The sequence below is a fragment of the Diceros bicornis genome, chromosome 8 (genome assembly GCF_020826845.1).
Source record: "Diceros bicornis minor isolate mBicDic1 chromosome 8, mDicBic1.mat.cur, whole genome shotgun sequence".
Lineage (NCBI taxonomy): Eukaryota > Metazoa > Chordata > Mammalia > Perissodactyla > Rhinocerotidae > Diceros > Diceros bicornis.
The window spans coordinates 74,504,997-74,530,714 of record NC_080747.1 but is presented as its reverse complement, the minus strand read 5'-3'; the positions used below and the strand labels follow the sequence as shown (position 1 = coordinate 74,530,714).

At 34.8% G+C, this 25,718-nt stretch overlaps 1 protein-coding gene across 2 annotated transcripts in view; it reads right to left on the bottom strand.

The window, feature by feature from the left end:
- CCSER1 (coiled-coil serine rich protein 1) overlaps positions 1-25,718 on the bottom strand; it is a 674,289-nt gene that overhangs the window by 138,097 nt on the left and 510,474 nt on the right. The window lies entirely within an intron of this gene.

Here is a 25,718-nt window from a genome sequence, read left to right as displayed (position 1 = left end):
GCAATAGCTGTGGAGTCTCTGTGTATGTGTGTCTATATATATGTTATATACGTGTGTGATTTTTTTTAAATCTCTGGATGGTATAATTTCCAAAAGAGCTCTATTCAATTGGCTTAAAGTAAGCACTTATATAAATGTAATGGAAACTAACCCAAATGTCTTTCAAGTTAACATGATATAAAATAATCTTTGGTAAGTGACAGCTTATTTAAGTTTGTTGGTTTGATTGAAATAGGAATGTGAGTTGTCAACATTGGATAAGATGCAAACATGCAGCCTTTATTCTACCCAGGTTTATGGTCAAATAAGCTCATACTATCTCTGTTACAAAACTTGTTAGCAAAATAATAACTTGGAATGATAGCTAATTTTGCCTAATATCTCATGAAATCTTGGAGGCAATCTAAATAATTATTGGGAACAAGTAAACTAAATAAATGTGAAAAAGATAAAGTTTTGTGAACTTTTAAACAATAATTAAGTGTTATGGTACATGTATTTAAAATAACTTCAGGGGGCTGGCCTAAAGTATGACCTAAAATAACTTGAAGGTGGCTGAGTGGTTAAAGTTCTGTGTGCTCCACTTTGGCAGCCCAGGTTCACAGGTTCAGATCCCGGGCATGGACCTACTCCACTCATCTGCCATGTTGTGGAGGCATCCCTCATACAAAATAGAGGAAGACTGGCACAGATGCTAGCTCAGGGCTAGTCTTTCTCAAGCAAAAAAAGGAGGAAGATTGCCAATGGATGTTAGCCCAGTGTGAATCTTCCTCACCAAAAAAAATAAAAATAAAAAAGCAACTTCAAAACATTTTGGTAACAACAAATTATTGTATTATTTAAACATTAGATTTTATTGGCATTCCATCATAACAACTGACATCTAGTAAAAATGAAGTTCCAGAAAAAAAAAAAAAAAACCTTTTGGTAACTTGAAACCTTAGAGTTTTGCTAAATTAGGTTAAATGATAAATTTTATTGAGTATCTAGGTCATTTCCACATAAGATAAAATATTAGATCTTAATTACTAAACATAGACTTATCTACCTTTAGTTTCTTATTAAAGAGAAATTAGAAAAATACTTCAGTTTATTGATAAACATATTTTGCACCATGCTGAGAAAATTTTCTATGAGACAGCACATGTTTCTAGACAGTATTTGTGACTATGTCAGTCCACAGGATACCAATATAAAAAATTAAAGAAAGTAAGATGTATGTTTTTAGTAAAGAAGATTTAAGGAATAGAGATATTTTTGTTCGTTTTGTTAAGAAAGACAAATTTGTCATAAAGTATTAGCAGGGAAGAAAGAAGGCAAATTCTGAATGTAAAAAGAAAGTTATAAAGGGTTTGTGGAAGACGAACCCTGAAGAAAGAATTTTGTGCATGGTCAAGTTGGCTAAAATTAAAATGAATTTAATTAAGTGAATAAGTTTTAATATTAAAAGTAAGCTGGTTCAAAAATTAGAATTTTTTTTGTCTTAAAAAGATAATTTTCCTGAACTTTTAGTTTGCTCTTGATAAAAACATTATGAAAGGTTATTTTTTTTTTACTTTTGAGTAGTCTACCAGAAGGGTAGAGATTTTACGTTTTATCAAAGCAAATGTCTTGTATTGTTTTATCAGCTCTTTAATCACAGGAGCTGGGGATTTTTCTTATAGCTATTTTAATTTTCTGTATTTGCCTGAAAATCTTTAATTGTCAACCATGACTGAATGGATAACTAAGCATTGTTTCACAGTCACCACTGTTTCACAGGGACGCAAGATTAGCAAACACTTGATCTTGTTTGACCAAGTGCTTTAAAACCTTTCAATATTTTTGACAAGCTGCCCCCAAATTCAAATCTTCTCTCTTTCTATAAAGAGGAGGATACTAAACTAATTACACTTGTTTTTTGTAAGGAAACCATTTCATGGGTCATAAGGCCCCTCTCCCCTTCATAAGGGACCTTTTGAGGTATGGCAATTAGACTTTGTTCAAATGCCACCATCTAAAGGATAAATATATCTTGGTAATGATCTGTATGCTCTCACATTGGGTTGAGGCCTTTCCTTGCAGAAGAGCAATGGCTTCTTTAGCAGCAGATAAATTATTATTGGAAAAGATAATTCCTGTTTGAGGAATTCCTACCTAGTTACACAGTGAGTGGGGAACTCATTTCACCAGGCAAATAATTAAATCTATTTGTGACATTTGGCCAATAATACAACATTTTAACTAACGGCACCATCAAAACTCAACTGGCAAAGCTATAAGAAGCATTTAATCACTCAAGGCCAAAAGCTCTTCCTGTAGTGCTCCTCAATCTTAGATCTACACCCTTTGGTAAACATCAGCTGTCTCCTTTTGGAATAATCACTGGACGGCCTATGCAATTAGACAAAGGAATGTATGAACCAACTATGCTTAAAGGAGATATCCTACATTGTTGTCAAAATCTCATTAAGATACTTAAAAAAAATGAGAAGTTGGTAGCTGACTCTTTTCACAGTGAGCTCTCAGAAGATGAAGACCTTAAGGGTCATGGACTACAACCTGAAGATTTTGTTTACTAGAAAAGACATCAGATAAAAGACTATTTACAGCCCCACTGGAAAGGACCATACCATGTACGCTTAACCAATTCATGTGCTGCAGAATCAGGTGTGCCAGAAGGTGGTTTCAGTTCCTATTTCTGATACCCAACATTAACTAACTAAGACAAATAACACCAAACCAGGATGAGAAGAAGAGGGCATCTGTTGTAGACAGCTGTCCCAAGATTCCAGACCAGGCCTATATTCCCAACCTTTTATCTCCTCATTTAAACCCTTGTAATGCTTAAACCATATACCCATATACAATTTTATAATTATTCCACTTGAGGTTTTCAGAATACTATCATACTTAAAAAATAATAATAATAATTAGTTTGGAACAGACTTGTCTTGAAGGCCAGGAACTTATTGGGTAGCTCCTAATGGAACTCAATGGCTGTGTGGAATAAACCTCTGGCTTTGGCTACCACCCAGATGGCTAGGATGCTGCACTCTGGGCTTCCCTTGGATGCAGAGATGGAGTCTCCCTGAGCTAACATCAGTTGCCCATCTTTATCTCCTTAAGGCCAGATGGACTTGTTCATTGTCCCACTGGTATGACCACCTAGTGGCTATGTTTGCTCCTTCTTTGGGGCTAGAAGATGTCACATCACATACAGAAGCTCTGACTAAATTTGCTTAACACACTCTTAATGATAAACAAGAACAGCCCTATTAAATACTGAAATGTCTTTAATGAGAAAGGCTGTCCTTCAAAATAGAATGGCCTTAGATATTCTAACTGCATCTCAAGGTGGTATATGTGCAACCACTCAAACTCAATGCTGTGTTTTTACACCTGATGAGTCTTCCAATGTGTCATCTCTGCTAAAGCACATGAAAAAGTAGGTGAATGCTTTAAGCGATCCTACACCCAGTCTTGATTTGTTTGGTTGGCTCCCTTCAGGTATTGGCTCCCTTTTGCAATCTGGATTGCAATTCCTATTTATCTTACTCCTTGGAATTCTTGTATTAGTCATAATATTCAAACTAATTACTACTTTCTTTACTCAGCGTTGTAAGACTGGGATGCAGGCTGGAGTAATGATTGCTCAGTGGCTTGAGATGGCCGATTAATCTTACAACCCCGGATGAATTTCCTTTTCTGATAAAGACTATGCCTAAGAACTTATTTTAAAACTAATCTTTTCAAATATTGAATTATCATCATTGTTACCATACCTGTTCTATAATTGTAAACAATGTAAGCATAAGGATTCACGCAAAAGCACATGTACAATGTTTGTGTGACAATCTAAAATTAACTGAAAAATGATATAACCTATGAAACTCTTCCCCTGTTAATATATTCCTCTATGCTTGTCCACTATATCTGACCATTTTCCCCCAATATGAATAACTGGGCAAATAAATGAGAAAAAAGCCTAGCACTCAGGGACATGATGGACCCAGGGCAGGCAGCAAGGGACAATATTTTGATCATCAATGCTTTCTACTGAAAGATTACTGATCAAAAAGGGAAAAGTGATGAATAAATGAAAAGCAATAGGATATATTGGAGTATATGAGGAAGCCATTTGGTTTAAAACTAATTCGGCCTGAACTTGTTTTTCCACAAAGGCCTAATGTGGCCTGTTGAGCATGCATTGTACATCTGCTTTAAACATTTACAATGTCCCCAAAACATGAATGATGCCCTTAAAGACAATGTTGCCTCCTCCACATCAGCATTTCTTTAAGGATAAGCATTTCTTCCCAGAAACTAAGGATTAATTACTGACTTACTGTGCTCACCTTGTGACCACTGATCTGCTGTGCTAGCAAAGTATCTTGTGACAGTAGTAAAAGAGATCGTCCTGTCATATGTGATGGCTGCTCTTTGTTCCAAGATGGTATATCACCACTCTGTACACTCCACTTCTTTGGAGAGCTTCTTTCCTTGGTGGAAAAGTTCTCCTGGGTTATAGTCCTCAAAATGGCTCATAATAAACTCACCCCACTTTTGATTTATAGATTGATTATGGATTATTTCCATCAACAATAGGGTTTAAGTCACTGTTACTTTGTTTTCTGTTTTTTTTTTTTTCCTTTTGTTTTTGTAGCTAAACACAATTTCTAACTAAAACAAGGTACCAAAAATGTTATCCAGGTGTTCAAGTCAGAAAAAGATTAGATGCTGTTAAAGGAAAGAAAGGGTATACAAGGGAGAGTGATAAACAACCTCACCATAACAGGTTACATCAAATTAAAACCCTCACTTCTTTATTCTGGACTACAGGTTGTACCGTGAATTGTACATATACAATTATCTGGCTCATTCTATGTCACCTGTATTAATTGGATGACGACAAGGACTAGATTAGATTTATGACCACTCAAAAAATATTTTGACTAGATAATTCAGTATCATAGAAGAACATATTATCATGATTTCTATTAACATAAACAATGATAATAAATCCCTGCCCCTCTGCATATCATAATATACACGTATATAAACTTAGGTATATAAGTGTGTTAAATATACATAAACATATGTGTTAAAGTAAAACACAACATGAAATAACAATATATTTTTCATTTAACTAATATTTATTAAATAGGTATTCTGTGCTAGTCATTGTTGTATGAGATGGGGAAACAATGAAAATGGCTGAATAAGTTCCTGCCTGTGCTGAGCTTCTATTTTACTGTGCAATACTGATTTTAAATACACATCTACAGTATCATGTCAGGTGACAAGGGTTTTGTGCTATGAAAAATAATAAATGCATGAAGAAAAATAAACTAGGAAAAGGAGCTGGAATGTGACAGCCATTTTAGGCAGGGTAGTTGGGGAAGGCTCTTCTGATGAGCTAACATAGATACAGATTGTTAAATGCAGCGAGAAAATGAGCCATATGGGAATTTGGAGAATGAAAGACGGGAACAAAAGAAAAAGTCAGTACAACTGTCCCAAGGAAGAAGAAAACTTGGTGTGTTTGAGGAACAACATGAAGGTCAGCATGGCTAGGGCTAGAAAAGACATGCAAGAGAAATCAGAGATGAGGTTGGAAGAGCTACCACGGGCTACAAGAAACAAGGCGTGCAGCTCATGGCAAGTAGTTTCACTTGAACCTTGCATTTGATAGGAAGCCACTGGAGTGTTTCAGGCAGGGGAACAACACAATCCAACTTACCTTTTATAAAGAAAACACGGGCTCCTTTGTGGAAAATGGATTATAAGGGAGACAAGAATAGAAACAGGGAGACGAGCAAGAAACCAATGCAATATTCTAGGTGACAGATGATGATGATGGTAGTGTTAAGTGGAAGAAATGGACGGATTTGGAATATACTTATATATTTTCAAGGCAAAGTTGACTTGTTTATGGATGGAATGTGTGTAGGAAGGAATGAGAAGAATCAAGGATAAAATTCTATTCTTTTTTTGTTCTTTCCTTTTTTTTTTTGGCCTGAGCAATGAAGAAGTCAATGAAACTATTTATTGAAATTGTGAAGGAGATGTGGAGACTCAGAGATGGGTAGATTTAGGAAAGTGAGGTGGGTATAATGGGATCAAAATCAAAAGTTTGGAATGGTTTTGTCAATTTGGGGATTCCTGGTAGATACCCAAGTGGAAACACTGAGTAAGCATTTGTGTATATGAGACTGAAACTCAGAGAAGTCTGGGATGGAGACAAAATAACGGGGAGCCATCACATCACAGATGGTATGAAATCAACGAGGGAGTGAGTGTATCTAGAGAGGAGAAAAGATGCAGGGAGGCAGACTGAGACCAAGGACAATGCACTATTGACATATTTACATATTCCTTAATATCAATATCACTTGAGATCAACCTCCAGAACTTTAACCTCCCAGAATGAAAACTGCCTCTAATATTTGAAAAATGACTCATGAGAAACTAGAGTACACCTGAAATTTAAAAAAAAGAAAGAAATTAGAGTACCATACTTTTAAAAAAATTGTATATCTTACTTATGCTGATCCAAATGTAGATTAACACATTACTTTAGGCCCACATTTTATCTAACCCCTAGAAGCAGTCTAGATAAGGTTAGAGAGGAGAGTATTCTCTCCTGTGCATTCAGAAGGCAATATGTTTCTTAAATCGCAAAGAAAAATGTGTGATGAATTATTCCACAGAAACAGAGGACTTACCTGCAATTGAAAAAGAACTATATGCTATTAGATTTATTTAAAAGTATTTATCATTGTTTATGTTAATAGGAATCAAGATAATATACTCTTCTATGATACTGAATAATCTAGTCAAAACATCCTTCCAATGGTCATAAAAGATACTCTGATCCAGTCCTTGTCTTCATTCAATCAATACAGGTGACATAGCCAGACAATTGTGGATAGGTCAAGGCACAACCTGTAGTAGAGCATAGTAGTCTAAAGCATGGGTTTTGAAATCATTCTGGCTCTGCCATTTATTAGAGATATACTGGAAATATTAAAGACTCTGGTCTCAGTTTCTTCTTATGGAAAATGGGGTTCAAAACGCCTAGCCTAACTTACGGAGTTTTTCCTGAGAAAAATATATGTAAAACACCTTAAAATCTGTCTAGCCCATTGGAAGTGCTCAAGATATCAAAGCTTGTACTATAGCTACCTTTTAGTTAAACTGGGTTTAAAAAGGTTTTGTGGTTTAGCAGGAGAAACATTCTAAACAGATAACTTCTGAGCAAACATTTGGTACAAAGCCCATTTTAAAATCACAATTAAGTATCCTAGAATTTTGAATAAGTTTATAACTTTTAACGTTGTCTTAAAACAAATTTTGTCTTATACTTCTTAATTAAAAAAATATTGGATTATCTGCCTCTTGTATGTTGAAGTCTAAAATATAAAAATAGACGTAAAATAATGCTTTGTTATTCAGAAAGAGTAACACATAGCTTAAAATGAATTCTACGAAATACTAAAAATCTATAAACTTCAATTTAGAAAATAGATTACTCAAAATGAATATATTACATAAAGATGCCAAGACCCAGCAAACAATTGAAAACACAATCTCATAATTCAATAATACAATAAATCCAACACATTCAAATACTTTAACAACTATTTAATATCCTATTAACTACTACTAATCTTGGCATATATTTTTCATTGGTTCCTTAAATTACTATTTATATTGATATTTCTGTATATTTTTTTTCCCTCAAGGAGCTCTTGAGAAGAATGTAAACACCATATGTTACATAATGTTAGGACAAAATTATAATGACTTACTCAAGTCAACAGGTAATTTAAATCTGAAAAAATGTAAAGCTATTTTAGAGGCAGCTGCTGACAGTTAAACTGTTTTTACCACATAAAAATGTATTAAATTATGTACCTAATAACCTAATTATACAATATGAATACATGAAAAACAGAATTTTGTGTACATTAATAAATCTCATTCTGTATTTTTAACTAAAGCTTTAAAACTAACTTATAATATTGTAAAGTAATGATATTAAACCATGTGGCTTATGGAAACTTGTCTCACTTTTTTATATGTGTGCTTTATACTCATCTCTTAGAGACAATTTTGAACATGTGAATCTTTCTATAAACATATCTGAGTTTATGCACCGATTTTTGCAGAACTTTACTGAAGCTTTCACCAAATCTTTGCATGCACTAAATTAAGTAGAATTAAAACAAGTTAGTTCCAGCATATTTACCATAATATAGAAATGATTATTCATGAAGTCCTGATGCTTTCCTAATAGACAATGCTTTATTAAGACATATTTCAGAGAAGAGTCAATTCCAAGTTCTTTAACCAGCTCTCTTCTTAAACACTTAATGCATATAGTCTGTGTGACAAGGAAAGAGAAAAGTTAAAACAAAATTCATAATGCTAACTGCCATTTAGTCCTGTCAAACTGTCACCAGACATGGACCCTAACCCATTTCTCTTGCCCTGCTTAAAAAAATCTAACTTTTATGTTAGACCTAATTCTCTTGTCTTCTTGCAAGGTGCAGGGGTTCCTTTACCTAACACGTTGGGGACTTGAGCAATGCCGGTTTTCAGCTGTGTTCCAGGAAGAGGCTCTAAGTGACAACTGCTATGGACCCAGCTGCACTGAACTGGACCAGATCGTCCCAGACCACAACCACAAGACAGGCACCTGCACAGATAGGCTGAAAATTGTACTAAAGTAACCTGCCCTCATTTACATCATAAATTCCCCTCCTCTGGGAGAGGCAAAGCACCCATTTTTAGGTCATGCGATGTACGTAGAAGCATGATTTTAAACCACTCATGTGCAAGCTTATGACCACCTCTACATGCGATGATGAAACTTTCCCTTTGAATATTCACCCCCTACCCCAAATAATATTACCCACCTCCCCATGCTCTAGGGGCCATAACTTTGTGAAATTATTCCCCATGGTCTCCACCTTTTTCTTTGCTGCATGCTGCAAATAAAAATTAGATTTCTGAAACAACTACTTCTGGTGCAGTTTGATTGAACACCTAAGAAGGGACCCACATTTGGTCTGGTAATAAAACTAAGTAGACATCAGCTCTTATCCTTTACCAATATTCATATAAAGCCGAATGTTTACTGTTTGTTACATTTTATAACCATGTATAGAGTATTTAGCTTGGTTTTAACATAGAATTATTCTTCAAAGTTCTTTAAAACATGAATGTAAAAACTCTCTCTATACATTATATAAGTACATATGTAAATATATATATTTATATAACTATATAAATATGTATATTTATTTTTTTAAACAGAATGTAGAAAAAAGGTACATTTTAAAATAAGAAGTCCATTGTAAAATCTAAGCACTTTGAGAGTAGACAGTAGTTGGAAAAGGAAATTGGAAAGCAGACAGACACAAGAAATCTGAAACCCGAACCAGTAGTGCACTTCTTCATCCTCAAATAACTTTTACTGTGGGACCACAGAAAAGCTGTGTACTTACAAAAGTGGGAATAAAGACAGAGCTGACAACCAAAGGATTGGTTGAAAGTATGCCATGCAGCCAGGCAACTTCATCCCTAGCAGAAGCTAGAAGTTTATTCTCTTCAGAAAGAAAATTAGATGAATTAAAGAAATATCAGGCAAAAGTGGGGGAGTATCTTATTGAAAATAGGTAGATTAAATTAAAATGAATACATATTTTTCCAAAGAAGACACATAGATGGCCAACAGATACACGAAAAGATGCTCAATATCATTAATCATCAGGGAAATGCAAACCAAAACCACAATGAGATATCACCTCACGCCTGTTAGAATGGCTATTATCAACAGGAGAAGAAATAACAAGTGATGGTGAGGACGTGGAGAAAAGGGAACCCTTGTGTACTGTTGGTGGGAATGTAAATTCATGCATCCACTATGGGAAACATGGAGGTTCCTCAAAAAATTAAAAATAGAACTACCATATGATCCAGCTATTCCACTTCTGGCTATGTATTCAAAGAAAAGGAAAATACTAACTCAAAAAGATATATGCACCTCCATGTTCACTGCAGCATTATTTACAATAGCAAGCTATGGAAACAACCTAAGTGTCCACTGGTGAACAAATGGATGAAGAAATTGTGGTACATATGTATACAATGGAATATTATTAAGCCATAAAAAAGAATGAAATTCTGCCATCTGTGACAACAAGGATGGACCTTGAGGGCATTATGCTAAGTGAAGTAAGTCAGACAGAAAAAGACACATACTGTATGATCTATCTCATATGTGGAATCTAAAAAAAAACAACAAAACAACAACTTCATAGATACAGAAAACAGATTGGTGGTTTCCATAGGCAGAGTGAGGGGTGAGAGAAATGGGTGAAGGGGGTCAAAAGGTAAAAAAATTAAACTAAAAAAATGTACTCATGTCAGAATTTGAAAAAAAAAGAAAAAAGTTTGAGATGACTAGATAACTGTCTTCATCATCTTGTCTCACCCTTCTTGGACAATCTTATTCTTCCTAACCATTAATACCCCCAAACCAACCACCCATCACCAATTCTCAAATTCTCATTCTCTCCCCCTTGCCCCCCAAAACTATATATTAAATCCTGAAAACCCCATATCTCCATCTCTTTTCCCTCTCTTGCTGTCAATCTGGCAGCATAGCCTATCCCTTCCAAGCAGAAATCTCTCTTGGCATTTTGTCCACATATATCAAAGCATGGTTTACTGACTTTCCAAGAAATTCCATAAATTATCAAATACTCTATAACAAAATCCCTTCTGTGTAAATGAGCTAAAGCAAATTATATTCTCTGCACCTATAAAAACACCAATATTCTAGGTGGCTCTCATTCCAGGATTGCAAAGAGGGCTCAAAATTATTAGGTCTGTTAATAAAAGAAAAACATAACCTTAGTAGGATTATGATCTCAACAGAAGCCAAAGCTAAAGAACAGAGGCATGCTTTCTTATACCTTTTCTCCGTCTTTACTTCTCTTTTCTTCTCTTTTTTTCCTCTCCTTTTCTATCTCTACCTTTATTTCTATTTTTATCCCCCTTCAGTTATATAAAACCAATGAACAGTCAGAATCATGCTTAAAATAAAAACACTGTAGACTTTCTGTAGTACAGCAGTTAAAGCTGCAGTCTTTAGAATTTGAAAAACCTGAGTTAGAATTCCTGCTGAGCCATTTACCAGCACTGTGACCTCTAGTCAGGTTCTAAACTGCTCTAAGCTTCAATTTCCTTATCTGTAAAATGAGACAATAATCGTGTGCATTGAGGATTAATACTCTAAAGAAGTAGACAGCGTTCAGTATTTCCAATCTGGAGAAATGAGTCTGTATCTAAAACTTCTAGCATTTGGCCATGAAAAATCTCAGGAAAGGTACTATTTATAAGTCCAAATCGGTAGTTGGCAGGAATGCAGCTGTCTCTTAGACACTGGTTATCAGATAAATACCAGTTAAAGCAGAAGCCAACTTTTTAGAACACAAGATGAGATCCTGACAAACAACAAGGGCAACTGAATACTGAATTCCTGAGTACTGAGTTAGTCTCATAATGGATAATTTACACTTAGGAGTGGTCCAGCTTTGCTTAGAATTGTAGGGAAAAACGAGAATAAGTTACAGAAAATGTGGTAGCTGATACTATTTGTATAACTTGATAGGCTTTGTTATATTATTTCAACTTACCAATGGCTAATTTAATAAAATGACTATTTTGATTTTAATAGGATAAAACACTTGAGAAGAAGTTAGGTCTTAAGTGAAAGTTTTTTCCACCATTCATTCATTCAATAATTCACTCAATCATTTATTATTAGCGTTATATACTAGTTCTATACTAGGCACTGAAATAGGGAATATAAAGAATATAAAATGTGACATCTGCATTTATGAACAATTACATCTAATGGAAAGATTGTAAATAAACATACTTATAATTTTATAGCTCTATATTAGAAGTTGGATTAAAGTATTGCGGGGAGGAATTGTAGGGAAAATTGGAAGGACTCTTCACAGAAGGAGTGGCATTTAATTGGGCATTAAGCAGGGATTAGAAGTTTGCCAGACAGGGAAGATGGGGCAGTGTAGTAATGGTAAAGGAAATAGCTTTTGTAATTCAGCACAATAGAAATTCTTTTCTCTGTGTTAATATAATAACCAATTAACAATTAAGGAAAGGAAAGAGTAATGTACAGACTAATTACTTAAAGTATCAGCTCAACATTTATGAACAGAAAGATTTTTCTGCCAGGAATAAGACTCGGATCTTATATATGTGATGTCACTAACTGTGACAGGGAGGAGAGTGCCCTCCCTCCTCCGATGATGTCTGTGGCAAAGGGGAATGAAGGCTGCAGATGAAATTAAGGTAACAAATCACTTGACTTTAAAATAGAAAGATTTTCCTGGATTGTCTGGTGGACCCAGTGAAATCTTAAGGATCCTTAAATGTCCAAGAGGGAGGCAGAAGAGTCAGAACCAGAGCGATGTAGCATAAGAAAGACTTGACAGCCATTGCTAGTGCTGAAGATGGAAGGAAACAATGAGCCAAGGAATGCAGGCAACCTTTAGAAGCTCAAAAAAGCAAGTAAATGGATTATTCCCTAGAGCCTCCAGAAAGAACTCAGCTCTGCCAAACACTTTGATTTCAGTCTAGGGGACCCAATTCTGACTTCTGACTTCCAGAACTATAAGATGCTAAATGTGAACTGTTTTAAGCCATCAAGTTTGTGGTAATTTGTTATAGCAGCAATATGAGACTAATACACAAAGTACAACTTCTTAAGATAGAACAATTAGATAAATATAGATGTGTGGATCTTTTAGTATATGTTCATGATAGCCTAGATTACCTGTACACTCTATTATTCTAATATGAATATATGCAATTTTCATCCTATGTGGGGCATGTATAGATGCAGGCAATCAATAATAGTGGATAACATGAAAATTCTTCATATTTCTTATAATTTGTATTTGGTTAGTACCATTTGATATTCTAGGAATTGACAAATTTCAAATAAAGTTCAGAACCCTTTCTGTGGAAATCAAGCTCAAAAAGAATTATAAAATTTTCTTCATTGTACATCTTACTATTTGCTCAACTTGTTATGGTCTGAATATTTGTGTCCCCCCAAACTTCATATGTTGAAATCCTAACATGCCAAGGTGATAGTATTAGGAGGTACGGCCTTTGGGAGGTGATTATGTCGTGAGACCAGAGCCCTCATGAATGGAATTAGTGCTCTTATAAAAGAGGCCCCAGAAATAGATGTTAGCTCAGGGCTAATCTTCCTCAAAAAAAAAGAAAAAAAAAAGAGGCCCCAGAGAGCTCCTCTGCCCCTTCTACCAAGTGAGGTTACAGAGAAAAGACAAAAAGACAGCTGTCTGGGAGGTGAGCCCTCAGAAGACACTGAATCTGCTGGTGCTTTGATCTTGGACTTCACAGCCTCCAGAACTGTGAAAAATAAATTTCCATTGTTTATAAGCTTCCTAGTTTGTGGTATTTTGTTATAGCCTGAACAGACTAAGACACAAGTCTTGCTTGCTTCCTGTACCTCACTGTCTGTAGAAGGTAGCATAAGTTCTTTATAAAGTGTATAATGTCCTTTCACACCAAACAACTTCTTCCTTACCACATGGGCAACACATGACTGAATATCTACAACTTCTAGACCCTCATGGCCTAAAGCTTGAGACCTTGGATCTTACTTCTCCCTTGGCTCAGATCTCACAACTCTTCTCTTTCCTCAACCCCCTCTTGGCACTTTTGAAATACTTTGAAGTACTTTGCACTTTCCCCGGCCATGTTCAAATACAACCATCACTATAATTTTCTGTAGCTTTCTACAGTCAGAATAAAATATTTCTGCCCCAGTACCTTTATATAAGGTCTGACACATGGTAGGACCACAATAACTGCTTGTTAATTGTTCTGAACGTCTTACCACATTCAAAAAAGCAAAAGAAATAGTGAGAAATGACAATAGTAGAACTAATATCATGAAATGACTAAGGCCCATAGGAAAGAGGAAGAAAAGGAGAGAAACAGCTAATGTTAACGAGAGGATAGACCACTGTCGGGTATTCCTGTGGGTATTATCACCAGAAATTCTGACTAATCTCTCTTTAACATGGTGTAGCAACTGGCATGGCTCCACCTTTCTACTTGGCTCTGTTGCCAAAGGTTCTATTGCCTGGCAAAGACACTTGAGGGAGAAAAGTGAGCTTAATTCCTCTACCCTTAATTATGTTTTGACAATTCTTTTCAGCTTTTTAAAAACTTCCAGGCTTAAATACTGCTGCCAAAGCCTCTCTTGTTAAGCAAGGCCTATCTACTCTAAATGAACCTTTGTTCTTAATACGAAATATATGCAATAAAATTCTAATATAACAGGTTTAGCCAGCATCATCAGCATTTGTCACATTTCCTGACATCAGATTTACTAGAGTAAAAGAGACTAACTGAGAAAAAGGACATGTCCAGGTATAGACACAAGCTGACTGCTGATAATACGATGCAAGAACTTAAAAGAAAACAGAATTTCCTTAGCTAAGAATCTGACATCAACAGTTACTGAGAACATTCAAATTATATCTATCTTCACAATTATTGCTATTAGGCTGTTAATTACAGTCTAATACATCCAATCTGGCAATTGTTTACCTTCTAATGTTCTGTGCTATGGATCAGCCACTATCCAAGGGGATAAAAGTTAGTTTCTGCGAAAGCACATTGTATCTTTCCTTATCTCTTTTGGAATGCATTTTAAAGAGATGTTCATAAATTTCCCTATGCTATTAATAATATCTTTACTATGGGCAAGAGTAAATAGAATTTTCTGATTTTTCATAATTATTAGCCAACTTTTAATTTGTGTCATCAATATGCCAATTTTGCCAAGCAGAATTACTATAAATAGTAGAATCTCTGCCAAATTATTTGTGTGGCATGAAAATGCAAGTGAAGAAATGTTAAATTTATGATGCAAAAACTTCAGAACAGAATATTTGCTTATTTTACTCATTTTATTACATCTGACAGCATGGCCATTTAAAACCTCCATATAGTACAATTAAAACAATGGACGTTCAATGTCTTAATAAGACACTCAGGTCTAATATTCTTTAACTTTATGTAGTTACCAAGGAAAATACAACCATTTCTAAATTATTTGATGTATGGTAGAATTAACTGTACTTAATTCCACGTACATTTTTTTATAGTTGCAAGTGCATATTGATATGACTCAACTTCTAAAATTAATTTGTTATTTAAGTAGACAATTTTAAGATAGAACAGATAGAATTCATTGCAAGATAAACTAAATTCATGCTGAGTCCACTTTTGATAGTTTCTCATATTCATGGTCCATCCAAACGAGTATGTTAATAATAAATCATAGTCTTTGAATTTTACTTTGTTAATTTCTTAAAGAAAAATATGTTACAGTATACTTTACAATTTATAGGTAAACTCTGAAGTAATGCCAGAGATTATATTAAACAACAACAAAGAATGAGTGTATATGATGCAGAGTATGTATGAAATGGTGATACTGAGATAAGAAATAAACACTGGACATGCCATACACGAAATTAGTTGCTTAAATTATCATTGATAATAATGTTATCATCTCAAATACACTGTTAATCCCAAGCCAATTCCAATATCTGATGTCTGCATTAGATGTTAAAAAAGAGATCTTATTAATATTGGTGTGTACAGCAATGAATGCCACTTCTGCTATTATCTCACATGAAGGTTTTCTAGACACTTGAGACTAACAGATGTTGAGGAACAGAGCACCAGCCAACTGTACACATGTTGACTTCAACTGTTTCCAAACAAAATTGTCCTGGCATCTTGTTGGCAGACAGAACAAATGTTTCAGTGATGCCAATTCACTCTGAAGGGGGGTCCCCAAACCAAGGCTGAGGTCATAATGACTCAGCTTTTTAAAATTCATTTTCTTTCAAGGAACACATAAAGTTGTTTTTATTTCACACATTTTCAAGGCTTTTATGGGCTTTAGGATTTTGCTAGCAGTAGTTCAAAATCCTGTCTATGTGCAAATGAATCCAGAAATATCTTCCTATGTTCCGTACCTGAATTCTATCCACCCATGTTCTGTACCTGTATTCTAAATTCAAGCTTTTCCTACAAAATCCTTACTTTTGCCAACTATGAAATACAATCCAAATCCACGTTATCACGTAGTTTTCTGGTGCTCTGTTTAACTCAGTGATATAAAAAAATGGATCCTTGAACTCAATTTTCCAAGATTATCTTTAACAGATGCTCAGTAAATCTTATCTACTACATAGGTCAAAGGAGCTCTTTGCTTAGAGTAAGCAGAGTATGGCCTGATGATCTGAAAGCATGCTAAAATAAGTCTTTTTACACAGAAAGTTTTATATCAATAACATTTAGAGAATTAAAAAAATTTAGGAGAAATATAAGGCACCAACATATGCAAAGATGAAGAAACTCATTGAGATTTAAATTTAAGGAAGAAAATGAATGTGCAGGCTGGGGATGGGGAAGGAGGGGGTACACCATTATTTTTAGCATGTATTAATGTTGACAAGTTCTATATCTTGTACATGCCTTCCTGAAATCATTTGGACAGTGCATGAGAAGGATTTGGACAGCAATATGAAGCTAGTAGGCAACATTAAAGTATTTGCTTATTTTTTCCATTAAAACCTTTTTCCCTGAGGTCCACTATGTCTGAGAGATATTGCATATCTTTTAACACAAATTAAACAAAATCAGTTTTGGCTTTAATTTATGTAAAAATAGCTTTGTTTTATCAGGATATAAAATTATCATTTTTCTTACTATATGAGCATTCATCACACATCAGTAATGCTGTCTGTAAAAGTCAAATAATAGGTATTATGTTCATTCAAAACTTATCTTGACAGATCCAGAAGGAAAAAAGTTAACATAAAATAATACTACACAAATACAATATAGAAATATTGTTTGGTAGTTGTTATTTTAATTTAAATTTTATTCTCAGTGATTATAATGAAGAATTTAGTAGAATATTTTTTAAAGCCATAATTCTTTGATACTTTCAACCATAAGGTTTTAAGGACTGCAAATTAATTCAAATATGGTGACATTTAAGGGAAGCTTCCAAATTTAATGGAAATTAAAATAGCATTGGAAAATATCATCAGATGAGTACATGATGCATATACAGAAACATTTAAGGAAATTTCATGTTTTCCTCTACCCTCCCTCAAACCCAAACTCCTCACACTTGACTGAGAATTTAATAGCACTGAAAACTGGATTAATAAAAGAATATCACCTATCAATATGGTAGATTAAAGACTGCTGGGGGCTGGCCTGGTGACACAGTGGTTAAGTTCACGTGTTCCACTTCGGTGGCCTGGGCACGGACCTACTCACCGATCATTAAGCCATGCTAAGGCGGCGTCCTACATAGAAGAACTAGAAGGACCTACAACTAGGATATACAACTATGTACTGTGGGCTTTGGGGAGAAAAAAGAAAAAAGGAGGAAGATTGGCAACAGATGTTAGCTCAGGGCCAATTTTTCTCAAAAAAACAAAAAAAAAGATTGCCGCGAATCTTTGTCATTCCCCATCAAGAGATGAAGTTTATTTTCCTTTCCCTTGAGTCATGGTTGGCCCTGTGTCCAGAAAAGAGGTAACATAGCAATCTTGTGTCTATCTATCTGTTGTGGGCTGAATTGTATCCCCCAAAATTCATATGTTGAAGTTCCAATTCCCAGTACCTCAGAATGTAACTATATTTGGAGATAAGGTCTTTAAAGAGGTGATTAAGTTAAGATGAGGCCATTTGGGTGGGCCCTAATAAAATATAACTGGTGTCCTTACAAAAAGAGGAAGAGACACCACAGATGTGCATGAACAGCATTTTGTCATGGCAGCCCTAGCAAACTAATACGCTATCCTTACAAAGGTCTGTTTGCAAGGTTGGCCATTGGCTGGCTTCTGAGAACTTGACTGGTAAACAGTATCCTACACTATATCAAACTTTCCATAAATGATAAGAGTGGTTCACTGTTCCTAAACCATTTGTACAAACAATATTGTTTATGGTGAACACCTGATTTCTTTCTAGAAGTTTGGAATTTCTGTATGCGCTAGGCACAGGGTTCCTATGTGACCAGCCCCCAATAAAATCTTTGGGTGCTAAATTCTTAATGGGCTTCACTGGGTAGAACACCACATACATTGCTGGGAGAAGAGAGTGTGTATGTTCTGTATGACTACATGCTGAGTTCTGTAAGTCCTTCTAACAAATGTCTGAATGTAGGTGTCGTCTCGGGGACCGTCGAACCACCTTGTAACTGCTTAACCAACAGAAGGAGGTGGAGGTGAAGCTATATATTTTTGTGTCTAGTTAGTAATTGGCCTGGCAGCTTCTACTTCCTCTTCTCTTGGAACATTCACTCTGGGAGAAGCCAGCTGCCAGGCAACAAGTTTAAGTACTCTAAAACCACCCTGCTGTGAGAAAACTCGAGCTAGTCTGTAAGGAGTCACCCTGGACATCTATCCCACTTGAGTCTTCAGATAACTCCATTCTCAGCCTACATCTTACCGTACCTACTTGTAAAACCTCAAATAAGAACTGTCCAGATAAGCTCAGTCAATCTACAGAATCACAAAAAACAATATGAAATTATTGTTTCATGCTGTCAAGTTTTGAAATGGTTTATTACACAGAGATAACTAAAACAATCACTTTATTTTTGTCATCAAAAATAATTGCTTAAAATATGCATATTATAGATAATAGATCCCTCTTAAAATTTATTCCCATTAGGGAAACACATTGATGCCATTTTGTATTTAAAATTATTATCATATCATAAATTGATTCCTTAAATATATAATTATAGTGTGATTTTATATTCAAAATTCATCAGCTAACCCTTGGAGAATTTTTTTTCCTGCTTATTTCTTCCTCTAAGCACTAATGAGACATGTTTCCATTCCATAATTATTGATCTATAAGAATCCACATCAAATTGTAAGTTAAACTTAGCTTTATCTGTGTGGTTTCAGTTATCTGAGAGAGAAAATAGATTGCCAGAAACTACTATTCCTTGTAGAATTGAATATTAGCCCTAGTAAAACTGACATTATCTGCTATCTCACGTTTAGTCCCTCTGCCTCACTACTACTAACAAAATTAAACCAAATCAACAAACAAATAAGACTTCATTAATCTCTACCTCATGATATCTACTTATTTGCAACATCAGAAAGATAGCAAAAGAGGTAAAAACAGGAAAATATAGAGAATATTAGAATCAGGAATAATCTTGGACATTGCTCTGTTTTGATATCCCACACACAATCCATTAACAAATCCTGCTGACTCACATTTAAAGTGTGTCCAAAATCCCACCAATGCTTACATTCTCAACTTTGACCACCCCAGTTAAGCTACCACTATCTCTCACCTGCAGGAGCTTGACTTCCTTCTCCTATCAAGCCCACTTGCTGCCTACATCTACACTGAAGTCAGAGTAATAGTTTCAGAATAAAGTCTAATCATGTCTTTCTTTTTCCCAAAACACTCCAGTGGTTTCCCATCTCATAGAAAGTAAGATCCCAAGTCTTTACTATGGCTACAAGGCTCTTCCTGGTCTGGTTTCTCTCTGACCTCATCTCTTACTTCTTGCCCCCTCATTCACTCAGCTCCAGCCACAATGGCTCTCTAGCAGATCCTAAAAAGGCCATGGTGTTCTGCCTCATAGCTTTTGCATTTGTTGTTCTCAAGCTTCTTCCCACAGATAGATGAGTGGCTGTTTCTCTTTCTTCATTGTGTTCTCCACCAAAATGTCCCCTAATCAGAATGACCTTCTTTGACCATCCTTTTTGAAACAATAACACACTACAGAGCACTTTCTGTTCTCCAAATCCTGCTTTATTTTTCACCATAACATTTATCATCCCTACCTGACATGTTATATATTTATTTTATTGTCTATTTCTCTTCATTAGAACCCGAATACCATGAAAGCAGGAATTTAGTCTGCGTTGTTTACACTGAAGCACCAGTGCCTAGAATATTATCAAGGACATGGTAGGTACTCAATAAACTGATTCATCAACAAATGAATGAATGAATAGATGGCCTAGTCAAAAAATGACCAGAAATGCAAAATATACCATTTGGGGCTCTTTCTGGGACATTGAAAAAGTGATTTCCAATACTAAGGGAGATCATTAAATTCACTGAATGAAAAACAACAACAAAAACACTCACACACAAAAATTCTAAATTTATGCAGGACATACAACAGACGATGCTGTGGAGGTCATGCCACTGTCTCACTCCTCTCTCCTGGAGTCTGCAAATGTGCTCTTTTCCATTATGTTGTTGTCAGACAAAATAAATAGACACTACTTAGCATACTGATGTTATAACATATAAAGAGTAAAACATTAACAATGCTTTGTTCACAATGCGGTTTTTCCCAGGATCTAATGTGATTGAACAATGTTCCTTAATGTAGCTTGCATTTAGGAGGCTACCTGGGAAATTAAAGAAAAATATACTATGGTGCATTCCTGATAAAAAGATACCATACATCCTTATGGTTACAGAAACTATTGTGTATTTCTTTTTTTCAAGTAATGTTTTATTTAAAAAATGTACCAGTTTTCCCTTAAGACAAATTCATTATATTTACTCCTTCTCCCTCATAATTAACGAACATTTCCATTAATTATTTTTCATAAGAGGAATCTGATGTACGAGCTCATCTGAATACTCAAGGGTATAAAACAAATACGATGGCTCCTACGAATAAATATTAAACACTATTCTTAAAGTAAATCAGAATAAAGGATTTATGTTTAAAATATATCTCTACTCCCACATTTGGAAATAAAGTACAAGGCAGTGAGTGGAAATAACTCTGCTTCATGTTATTTATAACATATAGGACTGTCTTGCCTTAAACTTAGAGATATCTCTTCTATAAAAAATAAGAGTTAACACTTACATACTGTTTACTATGTGCTATTCTAAGCACTTTCTATTTATTAACTTGTTAATAAACCTTATAAGAACCCAGTGAAGGAGGGGTTGCTGTTGTTTTCACTTTATAGATGGAGAAATTGGGACACCAAGTAACTGGCTCCAGGTCACACAAACAGAAAGTGGCAGAACTGCGATTTGATCCCAGCCAGTCTCCTCACTAGGCTACACCGCCTCTAATGTTCCCAACTCTATTTTTCACTTTCTTAAAAATGAATATTGTTCTTAAAATAGAAATAAGTGGTCATTATATGAACTATAGAAAAAAACTTGTAAAAAGTATGATCCAGCCAAATAGTTGATGGTTGATAGTTGCATATTTTCTGGAATCTTTTTTCTACACACTATATATTTTATATCACTGAGAGCAAACCACATGTGTTACTACATGTTACTAAGTCCTGACTGTAGGCTCTATGGTCAAGTGGAGTTAAGCATCATTTCTCTCCCTAACATCCCAGCGTTGCATGGCAGGATAATTTGTTTCTCTATTTCCTTCTCTCCGGCCCTTGCTTAAAAAAGGTGGCTCTTTGCTTCTTAAAGTGAGCTTTGTGTCAGAGCAGAAGAATCTTCAGACACTTCAGACAATTCCTTTCCTCAATTCTGTTTCTAAAATGTACACTGAGGAGATTTTTCCAGTGGCCTGGCTGGTTAAAGCAGAAAAGGATAATCTCTGAGAAAAACCTGAAAAGATAGAGCTTCTCTAGTCTAGACCAAACCATGATTTCTGAGGTTGAGGAAAAGGAGTCAGAGAACCGGGGATTTCACAAGAAGGGAGACCCAGGAAAAAGCCCAGCACCACCCAGTGTCGGCTCCTGGGGAAGGTGGCTGGACCTCAGAGAGGGTGGCTCCATCGCGTATTCTAGGCACTGGATACTCAAACTCACACACTCCAGGAGCCCAAATACCACAGAGAAGGAGCAGTCAATGAGCCAAGAAAGGCAATGAGTTATTTTTGTTCATTGTTAGACTTGAAAGATTGCTGAATGCAGGGTGTTCTTCAGTGTTTGTCTACTTTTGAAGCAAAGTCTAAATTAAAATAGAATTGAATTTGTTTCTTTCTTGTTGACTTTATCACAAGGTAAGAATAAAAGGGTAAGTAGGATAATACCTTTTTATAATACATCTAATCAAAGAAAAGATGCTTTTTGGAGGAAAAGGGACTAAAATCAAGCCATCATGGTTCATTTAGGCACAAATAAGTTAAAAAATATGTGATAAATCTGGTTGGAAAAAAGCACATGGCCCAAGATCAAGTGTACTACTATGGAGGAGTCAGGAACAATCAGCCAGCTTTAGCTTCAGGAGTGTTACTTCAGTAACGGATTGAGGCTGTTAATAACTACGCATAAACAAATATATTAAAAGGGTCATCCTACTAAAGAATAGTAATATTTGGTGGCCCAAGGCATCTTTAGTGTGGAACATCTGACTGAACCTAACAAAGGGAGAGAGGAATCAGGTTAGATTGGAAGTGATTATATGGTTGAGAGAGAGGGAGAATGGGAGAATAGGGTAGAAAGGGTACATCAAAATTAATAAGGTCAACTTGGTTCAGTGTTATTCTACAGAAAAACATGAAAATTTTAATCAACTTTTAAGCAGTTTACTCCCTTTTTTTCTCAGACCAAAGTCTCACTTAGATGAATGATCTTGAATGATTTTTTATGATTCTATTACAGTTAGTTGATAAAATACTGTTCCCCCCCACATGAAATTAGTTATCCATTTGTGCTTCCACAATGAGGTAAAGGCATGTGTCAGACCACATGTGTATATAGTTTATGTAATGTGGAATATTATTTAAAAAACAGAGGTTATATATTTACCTTTTTTCCCCCAAATATATGTCCATAACAATGGTCTGCAAAATTATAAGAATTTGGAATCCTAGAAACTTCTCAGCACTGAGTCTGACCAGGAAATCTGTGGGTTTATTACTTGCAGTATATGTGGAAGGTTGTGAATTACACATCTTTTTCTACAAAGGGATACACTCAAATGTTTTCATGGCCAGGCATGAACACAGTAGGGAATGGTGACGACTGTGGTGAAGTGGCGCTCATGTGCCCTGTCCAGATAACTCTACTTATCTCTAGTCAATCAGTTCTATCTGAAAGAAAGGTATAGAGTTTCCAGATCTTGCAATTGTTTAAGGGAAGACTGGATGGATTTTTGTGGGAAATGTCTTCATTTTTGAAAGACTAGCTAAGCGAAACAAAACACTACAGCAGTGGGTTTTAACTGCCAAGGGCAAGAAGTTTAGCAGGAGGTGAGCTGTTCTGTGGGGGGGAATAGAGAAGTGAGTAATATATGGGGCTTGGACTATATTTCAATGCAGATCTGTTTTTGTTTAAAAATTAAATTGAAGAATGGGGTCCAAGGCTAATAGTATTGAAAAACACTGCCTTACTGTGGAGGAGAAGCATCTGGTCCCCAACAAGATTTTATTGACATCTTTAATTCACATATCTCTAAAGTTTAACCTACTACTCTTGACTCTGGGAAGTTCTCCAGGAGGCTACCCAGTTTTCTTCCACATTTAATTTAATAGATCCTACTGTGGTACATTCCTATTGATGCCAATTTCTCATCTAACATTCAAGTCAAGAATTAAGGTAGATGTATTAGTGGGAAAGTAATTATTAGCGTTTTTAGAAAATACATAACATACCTTTTGTCATTATTTGAAATAGTATGGTTAAAATCAATTTAATCTGAATGTCATTCTAAAGATAATTTTTAAAGGAAAGCATTTATCTTGACAAACACTTGAGCCAAACAGGATATCTTCCTCCAGCTGCTGTATGAGTGCTCCCAAAACAGACCAAGAAAAAGGATGAAATACTTTTCTTTTAGTAACCTAATTAATTCCCAGGAGAAACAGCAAAGTCAAGTCCTTCAACCAGCCACCAAAGCTTATCTTTCAGAGGCCTTGCTCTTCTAAGATTAAGGCGGATGGTTATGGAGTTGGGTGCTGTAATCAGCGTCTTAGAAAAGAAAGCTAGGAGGTTAAAGAGAATTAATCTTATTTTAAGATGAAAGACCATGCCCCATTCATGGGGAATGAGAAAAAAAAGATAATCATTTTTTTTCTAGTTACCATGTTGGTCAAATATCATAGTTTTAAACAAAATTTTAGATACAAATGAATTACAATATCAGGATTTTTCAGGATATAGTTATCAGAAAACTTAAATGTCTTCTTTGTGTTAAACACGTTTTTGCAATTATAATGTACTATACTGCTAAAGTGTATCTCAAAATAGTTTCTATATATTTGATGTTTATATAAGGATAAATAAGTATTATATTACTCATGTACATGATAAAAATTTATAAACTGAAAATAAAAGAAGCAAATGCAGGAGTTTTATTTCAAACATTAATTTTATATACTTTTAAATACTAGTGGGATATTTTCATATCTGATAAAAATTTTTTGAAAAAATATAAATAATATTTCTTTCACAAAAGAAGTAAACTAAGAGGTGCTATAACTATATTGGCTACCAAAAGTCAATATTATATATTATAAGCACTTGGAAGTTTTAATTGCCTATAAAACCACTTACACACACTAACACAGAAACAATATTGATCTCTTAGAACCAGTCAGAGAAACTAACTAAAATAATTATATTTATATTGGCTTTATGTCAGCAGATTTGGAATCTCTCTGACCTTTTCTTTTATCTTTGTTAAAAAATACATTAATTTTTAAGGACTGTAGTCATTATCAATATATTAAAAAGAGAAAATAGTTTCTAGTGACTCTGATAATTCAATTAAAATCTTGCTAAAGATATGATTCTTCTGTAAATTTTGTCCCATACACCGTAAGAAGGAAATATCAAGTAATTATAAACTTTTAAATATCGGTATTATTTTCTCCTTTTATTGTAGAATAATAACGAAATATTTCTCAGTAAATAATGTAATCAGAATACTATTCAGTATTTAACAATTCTCTGAAATAAAATGAGTTTTTAACAATTATTACTGTCTATCATTAAGCAACAAAGCATCCATAATTAGAAAACTAAAGACCGACAATGGAATTCATAGCCTTGTATTATTTTCATTTTAACAATACAGCAAATATGGAGTATATGGAAATCCACACCAGCCACTGTACAAAGTGTAAGCAATATGAAACTGAATAAGATATAGTCTTCATATGAAAAAGAAAAAAACCCACAACAATAACCATTTTATGATAAAATACAAAAATCATGACAGTCATAACGAACCCCAAAATGTGCAATTACATGTCTTCACACCAAACTAAACTGAAACCATTGCACACAAGTAAGTGCATCATCTCAACTTTCCAATTTTCTCCCCATGATCTTAAGGATTGCTATTCTTTATGATAATCTTAATGTAATCCACACATCCCCAGTACAGATATAAAATAGCTGATCTACAAGCTTTCACTTAAGGAGAAACATCTAATCTTAAATAGCAAAACAAGAAAACAACTTCATATTTGTAATGTATATAGCCTCCCAAACTGAAGAATTCTACAAATCATACTTCTTAAATACCTATTTGCATATTTACTTAAATATTTTTAAAATATAATGTGTTTTGAGGCATGATTCCATATTTCAATTCTTGATTTTGACTATTATTTTGTAAAGATTACATAA